Here is a 14,671-nt window from a genome sequence, read left to right as displayed (position 1 = left end):
AGAAAGACACCACTGTTTGGAGGATATTTTGTAAAGATTCTGTGTTAGCTTGAAAAGACCGCTCTTTAGGGGGTACTGTGTAGAGAGTGTGTAGTTGCTGAACATAGATTTTGTATTTTCTGGTAAAAACGATTTTTTGTGAGTATTGTGTAAAGGTTTTGTAGTTGCTGGAAGACACCACTGTCTGGGTGTATTGTGAAGAGATATCGAATTTATTGGAAGACATCAATGTGTAGGGTTGTTATGTAAAGAATCTCAGATTTGGAGGAAGACAGTACTGTATAGGGGTTTTGTGTAGAGGTTTTGTAGTCGCTGGAAAACACCACTCTTTAGAGGTTTTGTGTAGAAGTTTAGTATTTTCTGGAAGACAAACTTTTTGTGAGTATTGTGTAGAAGTTTTGTAGTTGCTGGAAGACACCACTGTTCATGTGTATTTTGTAGAGATATTGAATTAACTAGAAGACATCAATGTGTAGGGTTGTTATGTAAAGATTCTCAGATTTGGAGGAAGGCACCACTTTTGCATTGTATCGAGACCGTCCCAAATATTGTATTTGTACATTATACCAACGTCCATCATTTAGAATCATACGTCTCTGATTTGTTACATTGTGCTGTGGGTATGGCGCGTATGGAAACGTATTTGGGTCATTCGAAATTTGAAAACGATGTAAATAGTCGAATTAACATTTTATCTAAACGATTGTCTTAAAATTACGAGAAAATTAGTTAGTAAAGAGTAATATCAGTAGTTGAATAACAAAAAGTTTTAGTCTAAGATTTAGTTTGAATATTGATGTGTTTTGTTTATAATTATAATTAAAGCAAATATCGTTTCGTCTTACATGTAGCAAGATGATCATACTAAAAGGGGTATACATATTTATATTTTAATGCTGTTTTGTCATGTCTATAATTTTCATTTGTATCGACATTTAAATTTCACATTTAATTAATTAAGATAATTATGACTTAATTAAGGATGTATACTTTGTTTACGAACATTTCTACGATGAATGACAAACCCCTGCAATCATTTCGTCGGTCGCCACCAAAATTGTCCTTCACAGCCTCATGTTTCTGTGTATATTTTTACGATGCTTGGAAAGAAGGGAACATCTGTTTAAGAAAAAAATGAGAGATTTTTTTTATTATGTTGGCTGATGTGATAGAAAAGTGTATTTGTCTTGATGCCATGTAAGAATATTGTTCAGTCGTAAACTATGTGCATGAAAAGTGATGTTACTGCAATAAATATCGTTATGTATAACATGTTAGAGTTATCCCCCCTGGTATAACGAGGAAAACGAAACACATTCATTCCAGGTTCTGTACAGTTTTACATCTTTGTTTGTGTCACTATAATTCCGGTGTACCATACATTTTACGATGTATATTGTAAGTAATGTACTGTGGAATAATGGACTAGTTTACGTTTTCGTGACAAGTTTTTTTTTTTTATACCAAACATCACGTGACAAAATTGCTCGATTTTACGACTTTTTCATTGCATGCTACGTTGACAAAGAAATTTTCCATCTTCCATTGGTAAACCCCTTTAACCAAGTGACATATTATTACAACAATACAGTACTGTAATCTCAAACACATCATCATCTCGCATATTAATAACATTAATATTTATTTCGATATAACAATGTTCACCACGCGCTAGATTTCTGTAATGTAAATCAGAATAGAAAGCAGATAGAAAGATTTCTAGTTTTGCTATTTAGCGTCATTCATTACAAACGAGGTTATTGGTAAAACGGCACGACTACAATCAACAGACTTGTCATCAAAGAAAAAATATATGTGGGAATTCATCTAGCAGGAAACAGATAGCAATTACAAACACCACTGTGGTGGACCTCTCCTCATTACGTGTAAATTAAACTAATCCTTTGTTTCCAATCTTATTTATTATATAAATGAACAGTGAATTGTGTTATTAGCTGTTGTTTTTACGTTAGATTAGCTGTTAATAGGACATTTGTTTACCTTGACATGTGCTACCTAGTGCCACAACAACAGCGTTACTTAAAGTTATATCAGTTAAAAAAACAACTTACATTTGTATTAGTATCTATCATATTCTGTACTGTTTAGGTAAATACTGCTTAGAATGTTTACGGTTCAAGTCTCCACAAAGCTTCGGTGTGTTTTCCGAATAGGATGTCTTGTAAAGTGTAAGACTGGTATATGTAAACAAGTACATGTAAAGAAGACAGTCTTAAGGTTTCTGTTTTAGATACCGTGCACCTCATCTGTCACTTGTACCTTCATAGGAAATATAGTTTTGGATTTTAGGAATGTTTTTGTGTACTGCTTTAACGTAGGGTAAGATATGTTGAGAAATACATTCTCTTGTCAATGAAATTGTTACTTTCGGGAGACGTTACAGCATATTCTCCCATTACCTTCGCATACCATTTAAATGATAAGATACCCCTGGTATTACTGTAGGTGGGAGATGAGATATCCCTGGTATTACTTTACGTGGAAGATGAGATACCCCTGGTATTACTGTAGGTGGAAGATGGGATACCCCTGGTATTACTGTAGGTGGGAGATGAGATACCCCTGGTATTACTGTACTTGGGAGATGAGATATCCCTGGTATTACTTTACGTGGGAGATGAGATACCCCTGGTATTACTATACGTGGGAGGTGATATACCCCTGGAATTACTGTACGTGGGAGATGCGATACCCCTGGTATTACTGTAGGTGGGAGATGGGATACCCCTGGTATTACTGTAGGTGGGAGATGAGATACCTCTGGTATTACTGTAGGTGGGAGATGAGATATCCCTGGTATTACTGTAGGTGGGAGATGAGATACCCCTGGTATTACTGTACGTGGGAGATGAGATATCCCTGGTGTTACTGTACGTGGGAGATGAGATACCCCTGGTATTACTGTAGGTGGGAGATGAGATACCCCTGGTATTACTGTACGTGGGAGATGCGATACCCCTGGTATTACTGTACGTGGGAGATGAGATACCCCTGGTGTTACTGTAGGTGGGAGATGGGATACCCCTGGTATTACTGTAGGTGGGAGATGAGATACCCCTGGTATTACTGTAGGTGGGAGATGAGATACCCCTGGTATTACTGTAGGTGGGAGATGAGATATCCCTGGTATTACTGTAAGTGGGAGATGAGATACCCCTGGTATTACTGTACGTGGGAGACGATATATCCCTGGTATTACTGTACGTGGGAGATGAGATACCCCTGGTATTACTGTACGTGGGAGATGAGATACCCCTGGTATTACTGTACGTGGGAGATGAGATACCCCTGGTATTACTGTAGGTGGGAGATGGGATACCCCTGGTATTACTGTACGTGGGAGATGAGATACCCCTGGTATTACTGTACGTGGGAGATGAGATACCCCTGGTATTACTGTACGTGTGAGATGAGATACCCTTGGTATTACTGTACGTGGGAGATCAGATATCCCTGGTATTACGTGGTATTACTTTACGGAGGAGATTCCTTATTCCAGGTATACCCGAATTACTCCGCCAAATTTTAGATTCCAAACTCTCTGTATATTCAGAGTATTTAAAAATTACTCAAAGATGCTCCTAATCCTAGCATACCCCAGAGTATTACAATGGGATATTCCAAATCCTCAATATACCCTAAGTATTTAATTTAGGTTATGTCATATCGTGGTCGGGTAGGGGAGGGAGCGCCAGAATTATGCTGTGAGATTCGAGATTCTACACCACTGCGTGATTATTTATATATCTATATTGTGCATAATGAAGGGAATTATCTTATTAATCGCTAGTTTGTTTTGTTGCAGTAGAAATCCTTCGGTTTGCTTATAAAATCAGGTTTAGGTCATGTCTAGCAAGTATAACGCTGTTTAACGGTCTTTCTTAACAAGAAGTAGAATTTAACGTTATGTGTAATGTCCTATTTTCAATTTGATTTTTTTCTTGGTCTCATAAAATATTTTCCCCCTTTTTTATGTGATTCTCATTATCGTCACATAGGATTTATTATCCTGGATAGTTTTCACTAAAGAGAATCCGGATCATTAAGAACGTACTTATTGACCTTTCATAATTGATATTGGGGATCCATGTTGTACTTGCTGGGCGTGACCATATGGTTCCTGACCAGTTGTTAGGTGTTATAGCTGAGGTACAATATGTACAGCATTTTATACTGTGATAAGGACAAAACACCTGGAATATTGTACATATCAACTATATATACTATCTATATATCATGTGCAATTGTTTCATGTTTATTTAATAAATTGATATTCTGTATATCTAAAGTGTTGTGTTGATTATTTTTCTTTATAATTTGGCATGGATCCTAAAATTTTTACAAAATTAGAGTTTAAATTCATTTAGAGTTAGATACAGTAGAGCCAAACAATGAATTGCATCATACAGACGTTTCGTCTTTCTAAGACTCGTCAGTAATGCTAATGACCTAAATTTTGAAGCCTAGTAGGCGACTAAGGAAAATCGAAAGTGATCAAAAGAAAAGTCAAAATCTAGACAGGGAGGTGCAGCAGCCCCATGATTAAAGGAATTTCGTCATATATATATATATATAATAATTTTAGAACAGCGTCAAGTACATGTGTATATTCTGAATCGTGCCACTATTCAAGTGAATTAAAACGTGACATGCAGGTTACGGCAATGCCATGTTTATGACCTTGATGTTGGACAAAGTTATGGATCATTTGTATTTCAAACATACACGCACTTATGGGGATTATGATAAACTAAACCATTTTTATGTCGAACAAATGTAACTTTAATCACCATGTCGAACACACGTTACTACCAATTACTAAACCATTGTTATGTCGAACACATATTCCTACTAATAATAACTAAAGCATGTTTATGTCGAACACACGTTACTAATGATAACCAAGCCACTGTTATGTCGAACACATATTCCTACTAATGATAACTAAACCATTTTTATGTCGAACACACGCTACTTATGATAACTAAACCTCTGTTATGTCGAACACATGTTCCTACTAATGATAACTAAACCATTTTTATGTCAAACACACGTTACTAATGATAACCAAGCCACTGTTATGTTGAACACATATTCCTACTAATGATAACTAAAGCATTTTTATGTCGAACACACGTTACTAATGATAACCAAGCCACTGTTATGTCGAACACATATTCCTACTAATGATAACTAAACCATTTTTATGTCAAACACACGTTACTACTGACAACTAAACCATTTTTATGTCAATCTTATATTACTACTATTATGTCGAAGACAGATCACTACTTACTAGAGATCTAAAGCAATGCCATGCACACCCCATTATGACTTAATATGCAAAGTATATTAAGGAGGAGAATCTCCATTTTCTATAAAAAAAAATATCACTACTTAGGACAACTAAAACATTGTTACTTAGAACATGCAATTCATCGTTTTTATATTCTTTATGTATATCATTCTGGTTAATGTATAAAACAATCCTTTCATCAGTAAAGGAAAAAAAACAAATTTGGCACACTGATATGTCGTGTATATTGTAGACAATGTAAGTAATTTTCTCGATACATAATGTACATTACAAATGACAAGGCGGCATTAATGATCTACAGGGTATAAAATATCTCACAGAGTAGCATAAAAAAACGTCACGTCAGTCATATCTTAAGGAAAGTAGAATCATTTTATGAGAATTCTTGTCGGCGGATGAATCATACAGCATAGACACAAAACGGATGTTACTGCTTATTTTTATTTATTTATTTATTTATCTATTTATTTATTTATGTATTTATTTATTTATTTATCTATTTATTTATCTATTTATTTATTTATTTATTTATTTATTTATTCTTTTTCTTCTCGAGTATGAACAAACAGTGCTTATTTTTCAATAAGAGGGAAAGAACACTTGAAGTAAGTCAGCTTTTTTCTTTAACTGCAATTTAAACATAAAATATGAAACGACCTTTCGAGTAGTAAATGTTTAATGAGTGTTTATACCCCACTATTGCCCAGAGGCATCTACTGTCTCACAAGATATCAGATTGTTTCTCGATAATAGCGTCTTCTACATTTCGAAATACTTAAAAATCGTGCCGCATACAAGCATCAGGTTATCTCCCTTACCCTGCACAACTTGCTCTTGGGAGGTTATATAAGTGTTACTCTCGACACTTTCATGAGAACGTAACCTGTAGGGCAATCTCTCCCAGAGTGCATTATGGTTCCCCAATAACACTTGTGATTGTTAAGGAACGACAACTCTGGCAGAGACTGCCTGTGGAGTTGTAGTGATACAATCAGGATTCAAGCATTACTCCAGGAAAAGATAACATCCTGGTACCATAATATACATCATTAAGGTTCTTTATCTCTAGAGATGTAATATTTCTCACGAGTGATTTTTCCCTATTTCAGGAGTAAGTGCAGTGTATGTTGTATTATCATCGGGTGATGTTGTAACTTCGGAATGTCTCTCCCCACTTTACGCACTAAACCAAACGCTTTACATCATGCGTTGATTTAATAAATTCCCTTTCAAACCTTGTAAATCCCTAATAAAGTATTAAATATAATCAGATAAGACTGTTCTCGTGGCTCATTGCAACATTTTGCGTTAGTCGGTCATATTCGACATTAAGGGATCAAGGACAAAACAGCAGTATGATGCAGTTTACTTTATTGCTTAGCTCTCTCCTATCTTACTCTAAATCCAATTTCTTGGTTTTCAGCTTGCGGATTGTTTAGGAAGACATAGGATGCCCAAATAATAATTTTAGAGAACATTGATTTATCTATCACGTTTATTCTATATACCCAAAAAAATTGGAAATCAGAGACCTGACAGACTCTTCTACATCAGCCACTTCTCTAGATCTTTGCCTACAACAAAACCAACACGTACAGCATTCCACAAAGCTGTATGATAAATGTGATGTTTCCATGTTCCTGTTGTGAATTTTCCATTTCTGGACATCAGCATTCCTACATCCCCAACCTATGGTGTTAAGATGTCGCAAGTGATTCGATATTCTAGGGCATGTTCACAGTATCACGAAAATCCACAAGACAAAAAATCTACAAAACTCACAATACGGGTTTTCGAGAGATCCATGTTGATGAAGATTGTAAAGAATTATTCGATTTTCTTGTGCGATATGAAGCTGTAAGTGCTTGGTGCTCGTTAGTATACCTTCTTGATCCTCTGTTGTTTACTTTGTTCTGATTTGAAAACGTGATACTACTTAATTGGATTGATCATGATTTACATGGCGATGAAGCAGAAGACGCTTACTATTCCATATTACCTGGTCCTTTTCTCTATGTACTTTAGCAGGTCGCAGAATCCTGTGTGTAAATATTTCTTTTGTCCAGTCTTTGTCCTCTTTTCATTGAATTAGCATTTGAATTATGGCTCAGCTGACAACGATACTTGGTTGGTTTTATTCAAGTATTATATGAAATGAGGGTTTCAATATATGAAATAGATTTATTTTGAATCAAACTTTTTATGTGTATATATGTATATTTACAATTTCAGATAAAGATACAGGCAAAGACCAAGGACATACTAGAAAAAATTTGTCCAACAGATGTTAACTGTACATTTTATCGTCTCGTCTGTTCAATACACAACTTCAAAAAACAACAAAGAATAGAACAGTCAATGAAATTATAGCAAAATACGAAAATAGAAAGATTTTTCATACAGACTCCTAAAGTATGACTTTGTGTGTAAAATATAGTTAACATCTGTCTGGTTTTCTGGTTTGGCAGTGTTATTAAGTACACGTCTTTTTATTGGTGTATGTTTAACGGAATTTCCGCAGATTATTGACGATTTGATGTACGGTAGGTACAACAGATACAGACTATATAATGAACACATGGGGTCAGTAAACAAGCTGGAAGGAACAAATAAATGGCATAAAATCAAATCAGACAGGCAATCTGGTAGTCGATGTAGTACCATCAGAAAGAAAAAAATTGAAAATAATCTCCACACAGACCAGAAATGATATATAATTTGTAGTCAACAAACGGAACTTCAGTGCTCTGTGGTTTGGTGCACGAACGGGTGTAGATATTTTCTACTGGAACCATGTGCAACAGTGGTCATATATAAACAGGGATACCACACCTGCATTACTGGATATTAGACTGCACACACTGAAACAAAGCAGAGGTAAGTTAATTAAATAGTGATCTTTGTACTAAGCACTAAATATTATTGCCTATAACTGTTTTTACATTCGATCGTTTATGAGATGAATGTAAATACTTGTAGATCTGTAGGTCGCCCACATGCACGAACATCATTAACAAACTGATTGTGTAAGAGATTGTTGTTACCATATATCATCTAGGACGATTCTAAGGGAAAATATTAGATAGTGACCTCAAGGATAGACTGTATAAACAATTATCAAACTGCTTCATGACCCGGCTAGATATCGAATTTAACAGACATACACGCCGTGCAGCAATATGATCGAATAACCTATTGGTCGAACGGAGGCATCTCACACTGAACGGAGACATAAATAAAGATTATGTGTCGAAGTCGGACTTACAGTCCGTAAGTTCACCAATGAAACGTCATACATTTTGTAGTAGTAAATTATGACACTGTCATTTGGCACATTTCAAACAAAATTGGTCTTTTATATCCATATTCTAAAAGATTTGGAGCTGAAAGAGAAGTTTGATTTGTTTTAAAGCTGTAAATGTTGAATAGATAAATGATTATATTTAAATGTTCAATAAATACATGATTATTCTAGAGTTTCTGTTAAAGTATGCATTTATGCTTATGCTCAATACGATGAAAATAAATGTATATGACATTACACTGATCGGAACTACTACTGATAGATAGTCCCTAGACCCTAACATTTTTGTATCCTAATTCAAATTACTGACTCATCTGACGAAAACGTACCATGTTTTATTCTCCTTGTACTTTTCCGGAGTTTCAGTGTAAATCTTTCTTCCGTTCATATTTTTGTTCATAAGACGCTTACTCTTCCGGAATATCTGGTCTCATTCTTGTACTTTTTTCAGGAGTTTCCGGGTAAATCTTTCTTTTGTTCATATTTTGCCGTAGTTTTATGGCATTTGTGTCTGGATTATAAATATGTTGCCACTTCGGTATTTAGTTGATGGTTTTTCTTCCATATTTTCACATATGTATTTTGCTACACAGTAATAGACATTTTCTTCTTTTGTCCTGCATCAGTACTTAAAAAGTTTATTTTTACTACTTTGTATGAAAGAAAAAAAAACATAAGTTAAAATGGTAAAGAACGTAACATTTTATTTCCGTCGCTATTTTGAAAAATAAATCACATTATAAACATTTCTATTAGTTGAAAACAAGAATAATTGCCTTCAAGAATGCAAGGCACATACAACATCGTTATAGGTCTTAATCTATGCGAGGTTTCCAGAATAGCATAAGCATCATTCGCAGCACTTCAGATTGCCAGACAGAATACTGAGAAATATGTCACTGTTAACATGAACCCCAGGGGGCTGCTGATGAAGCGTTTTATTAGGTTAGATGACAACGGCGTGATCACAGAAGTCACGGAATGTACTCGAAATATCATTTTCACCTAGCACTGGTACGGCACAGCAACAAACATTGGACCTTGATTCAGAGCTTTGCTTGTAGACAGGTGTTGAAGATAAGTTTGAATATTAACGTAAGCCATAAGGACGGAGAGATAGTTTATCATTAGACCTGTCAGGATTATTTAGTTGACACGATGAATATTCTACAAAATTCTAAAATTTTGGAGATTCTTTTTGAAGAAAATATGAAACATTGGATACACTTACAAATGATTCAAAGATAACTATTGTGTTTTTCTATCATTAGTGTTTATATAGTTATAAATGCAAAATGAATTGTTTCTTTTGTTGTTGTTTTGTAGTTTTATGACAGGTATTGACAACTGGCAGTTAAATTCACATCACTGGGCTATTGAAGACAATAGGGAAGTGTCATCGTCACGATCTCCCAGACCAATATTCTATTCGTGATGTGATCGATACCCGTTATTACCAGTATAGAACAAGACATTACTAACCTCTAGAACAAGACATTACTTACCTCTAGGACAAGACATTACTAACCTCTAGAATGAAATATTACTAACCTCTAGAACAAGACATTACTAAACTCTAGAACAAGACATTACTAACCTATAGAACAAGACATTACTTACCTCTAGAACAAGACATTACTTACCTCTAGAACTAGACATTACTAACCTCTAGAACAAGACATTACTTACCTCTAGAACAAGACATTACTAACCTCTAGAACAACTCTAGAACAAGACATTACTAACCTATAGAACAATACATTACTAACCTCTAGAACAAGACATTACTAACCTCTAGAACAAGACATTACTAACCCATAGAATAAAATATTACTAACCTCTAGAACAAGACATTACTAAACTCTAGAACAAGACATTACTAACCTCTAGAACAAGACATTACTAAACTCTAGAACAAGACATTACTAACCGCTAGAACAAGACATTACTAACCTCTAGAACAAGACATTACTAAACTCTAGAACAAGACATTACTAACCTCAATTAACCCAGATTCACAGAAGTCCAGAAACAGAAATTGTTAACCATTCCGTAACTCCTGGTCCTGTAAACATTCCGTAACTTCTGGTCCTGTAAACATTCCGTAACTCCTGGTCCTGTAAACATTCCGCAACTCCTGGTCCTGTAAACTTTCCGTAATTCCTGTTCCTGTAAACATTTCGTGTCCTGTATACATTCTGTAACTCCTGGTCTTGTATACATTCCGTAACTCCTGGTCCTGTAAACATTCCGTAACTCCTGGTCCTGAAAACATTCCGAAACTCCTTGTCTTGTATAAATTCCTTAACGTCTGGTCCTATCAACATTCCGTAACTCCAGGTCCTGTAAACATTCCGAAACTCCTGGTCTTGTATAAATTCCGTAACTTCTGGTCCTGTAAACATTCCGTAACTCCTGGTCCTGTATACATTCCGTAACTCCTGGTCTTGTATACATTCCGTAACTCCTGGTCCTGAAAACATTCCGAAACTCCTGGTCTTGAAAACATTCCGTAACTCCTGGTCCTATAAACATTCCGAAACTCCTGGTCCTTTAAACATTCCTAAACTCCTGGTCTTGTATACATTCCGTAACTCCTGGTCCTATAAACATTCCGAAACTCCTGGTCTTGTATAAATTCCGTAACTCCTTGTCCTGTATACATTCCGTAAATTCTGGTCCTGTAAACATTCCGTAACTCCTGATCCTGTGAATATTCGGAAACTCCTGGTCCTGTATACATTCCGTAACCCCTGGCCCTGTAAACATTCCGTAACTGCTGGTGCTGTAAACATTCCGTAACACCTGGTTCTGTATACATTCCATAACTCTTTGGCATATTCTTACCGTACCTTTCAAAGTATTTCTGTGTAATTCTATCTTTAATGTCCATATTTTGTCCAAGTTTCATAAATGTTGAGTTTTTAATTGGGATTTTGTTGACACATCTATATTTTCCTTGTTTTTTAACACTGGGTATACCAGCAAACTGTGTAGGATATGATATCATACGTGATGTGTTATTCTCATTCTCTATGACCTAAGGTTGGTATTTCGAAACGGAGAGGAAAAGACACCTACATTTAAATTCAATGACGCAGTAAAAAAAACTTTTATAATCTATATTGTGATGTGTATTTTGTGCTAATAGATACAGATAGAATATTGTAGTATAAATCATTGATGTAAATTTTGTTGACACATCTATATTTTCCTTGTTTTTTAACACTGGGTATACCAGCAAACTGTGTAGGATATGATATCATACGTGATGTGTTATTCTCATTCTCTATGACCTAAGGTTGGTATTTCGAAACGGAGAGGAAAAGACACCTACATTTAAATTCAATGACGCAGTAAAAAAAACTTTTATAATCTATATTGTTATGTGTATTTTGTGCTAATAGATACAGATAGAATATTGTAGTATAAATCATTGATGTAAATTACGAACTAGATTCAAGCTGTTTGAGCAACCGTATCTCTACTTATAAATATTTATGTGTCAGTCCTTGTTGAAAGCAGTCTACTGACATATAAAATATCTCCGTTACCCGAGGAACTGAACAGTAATGGCAGTTAACATTGTGTTATCCCTGTGTCACTCTTCCGTCGCTCTCAGCACAGTAGTAAATTGTAATACCATTTCAAAGCTGGGCTAGTATAACAGTATGTATATGCACAAGACTTGTTCGTTTAAGGGGAAAATGTCTTTTGTCAAAGCGAGAAAATGGAGCTGTCACGGATGTCTTTTTCTTATCCACTACATTATATATTGAAGCTTGTTACATAAGTACCTTTCAGACAGTCTGACAGATCCGCTTACACCGTGTCTATCAATATTATACTGAACTTGTTTGTCGCCAGCATTGTCACTAATCATTACAGATACAAAAACAATGTCACCCGTTCTTATACATTGTACATGAAAATAAGTTCACGTATACCGTATATTTGTTAATATAGAAACTTAAATTATCTATGATATGCGCATTTAGCAATTAATTTCATATCTCGGGATTTGTTACTAATCTGTTTCATTGGAGATTTAGACTAGCGATGGAAATCAGCAACGTTGGTTTCTGAAAGATTAAAGGAGATAAAGATTACAGCTTCCATGGTTGCCATCATCGTCTCGTTGAGAAACATTTTTATTTCCCATACTATATGTATTTATGAAGTTCCCAGATTCAATTGTCATTTTATTCCGTTAGTGTAGTGGTGGCTTGAACTACCTCGGCTCTCATTATGAAAGCGTTACATTTTTGGGATAGCTACATGGTAATGCCTTTAGACACATTTCATTGTGTATTTTCATTTTTTGTAAGGAAGTATAAACCTTATGGTGGAAAATTATTGATATCTTTAATGAGTGACAAAATTTTACTTGTTTTTCTTAATCAGATCACAGAACTTTCAGTTTGTTCTGTCAACCGCTCTATGTAAGATCAAGATCGTTGTTTTGATGAATGTGTAACAAATGAAGAGTGAGTGGTCGTTCTGTTGGTATACTTTCCAATTTATTGAGTAGTGTATATGTCTATCTATCGACCTTAAAGGTAATTACTTACCGTCACCACCGTGTCCTTGGTTCCGGAAATTCTGCATCAGAATCCGGCTCGTACACTCTACATCTTCCTGAACCATTGGCCGACTAAGTGGTGCCAGAAATTACCAGGATTAAGCTTTAATCAGTGAAAAACATTGACATCAAGGTCATTTAGCCATGGATTCTTTTTCGGTCTATTAATCAGGTGAACATTGATTTCACTGAAACCATCGGTGTAAATCTTCTTACAACACCAATCAACTTACATGTTGTTGAAGAATTGTACACAACCACGCAGGAGAGGACACGTGATGTATTTCATACCCTATACGTTCCTTAGACTGGCTGATTCAAAATGAAATGCCAATGCATTTTCAGAGCTATACTACATGTACAATATATGAAGTTATTCAAATGAACAAGAGCATGGCATACAGGTTTCAAACACACATCAGTGACTCTAGTCGATCAGCTATATGTAAAAAAAGACGCACAAGAGAATATACGTTATTCATGTCAAATCAAGTTGAATACATCAGGGACAAGTTATGAATTAAACTGCATCAATCACCTGTCTTGTAATCCTAGGACTTGCCAGTGATACAAAGACCCTCACTCGTTAACTCTATGCAGCGAAGAATATCCTAAATGGTCGATTTAACGTATAAAACCAAGAACCAAGGAACAAACATTATTAAAAAATTTAATGCATGCTCTTACAATTTTCGCTGGCAAACATTTAATAAATGTGATAAGTATACTTTCAATATATACATTTGTTTCTTATTAGCTTGTAACACAAAACTATTTATTACAGTACAGACAGTTATGACAATTTTTGGAATAAATTCGCAAGCTGCACAAACTGAAAATGAAACCATATGATGTTTATTGAAATACACTACGATATTTAGATTTGTAACATATTCTGTTTTATATTTCATTGCGATATTGTCGTTAAATTTGTACTCGGTTATTTTAAAATATGCAAGATCACAACTTCCAAAACCAAAAATTATGAAGTCCCTGGGTTTCAGTTGTGAAACGTGTCATAGGCTTCAAACTGTAGGTCCTTAGCATCACTGATGAGTCCTAGAAGGACGAACTAGCTGTATGATGCAGTTAAATTCATTGTTTGGCTCTACTGTATATCGCTCTGAATTATGAAAAGATAATGTTTACTTGTGTTTCTTTTGTACAATGTTTGCTACACTATGTAAATGATCGTTAGAGGCGCCCAAACTCTTTTCTTCTAAAAGCCTTTCTGAAACACCCAGATTATAATTACTGAGGCCTAATGAGAAATAATACGCCTTACAAACATTTTTTTTTCTATAAACCACTTGTTTTCATCCGGCACCAACTAACAACATATCCATAATGATAAAAACCATGTGTTTAATAATTCAATTGCTTGTATTATCATCCAGAAGTTGCTGGGAAAAGACTTAAATAGGCAATGTCAGGTGCCCTTTGCCCT

This window comes from Ylistrum balloti, unplaced genomic scaffold, assembly GCF_031769215.1.
Source record: "Ylistrum balloti isolate Yb309-2 unplaced genomic scaffold, AGI_CSIRO_Ybal_v1 Utg369652, whole genome shotgun sequence".
NCBI classification, from domain to species: Eukaryota; Metazoa; Mollusca; class Bivalvia; order Pectinida; family Pectinidae; genus Ylistrum; species Ylistrum balloti.
The sequence above is the reverse complement of the archived record's forward strand: the minus strand, read 5'-3'. Positions refer to the sequence as shown.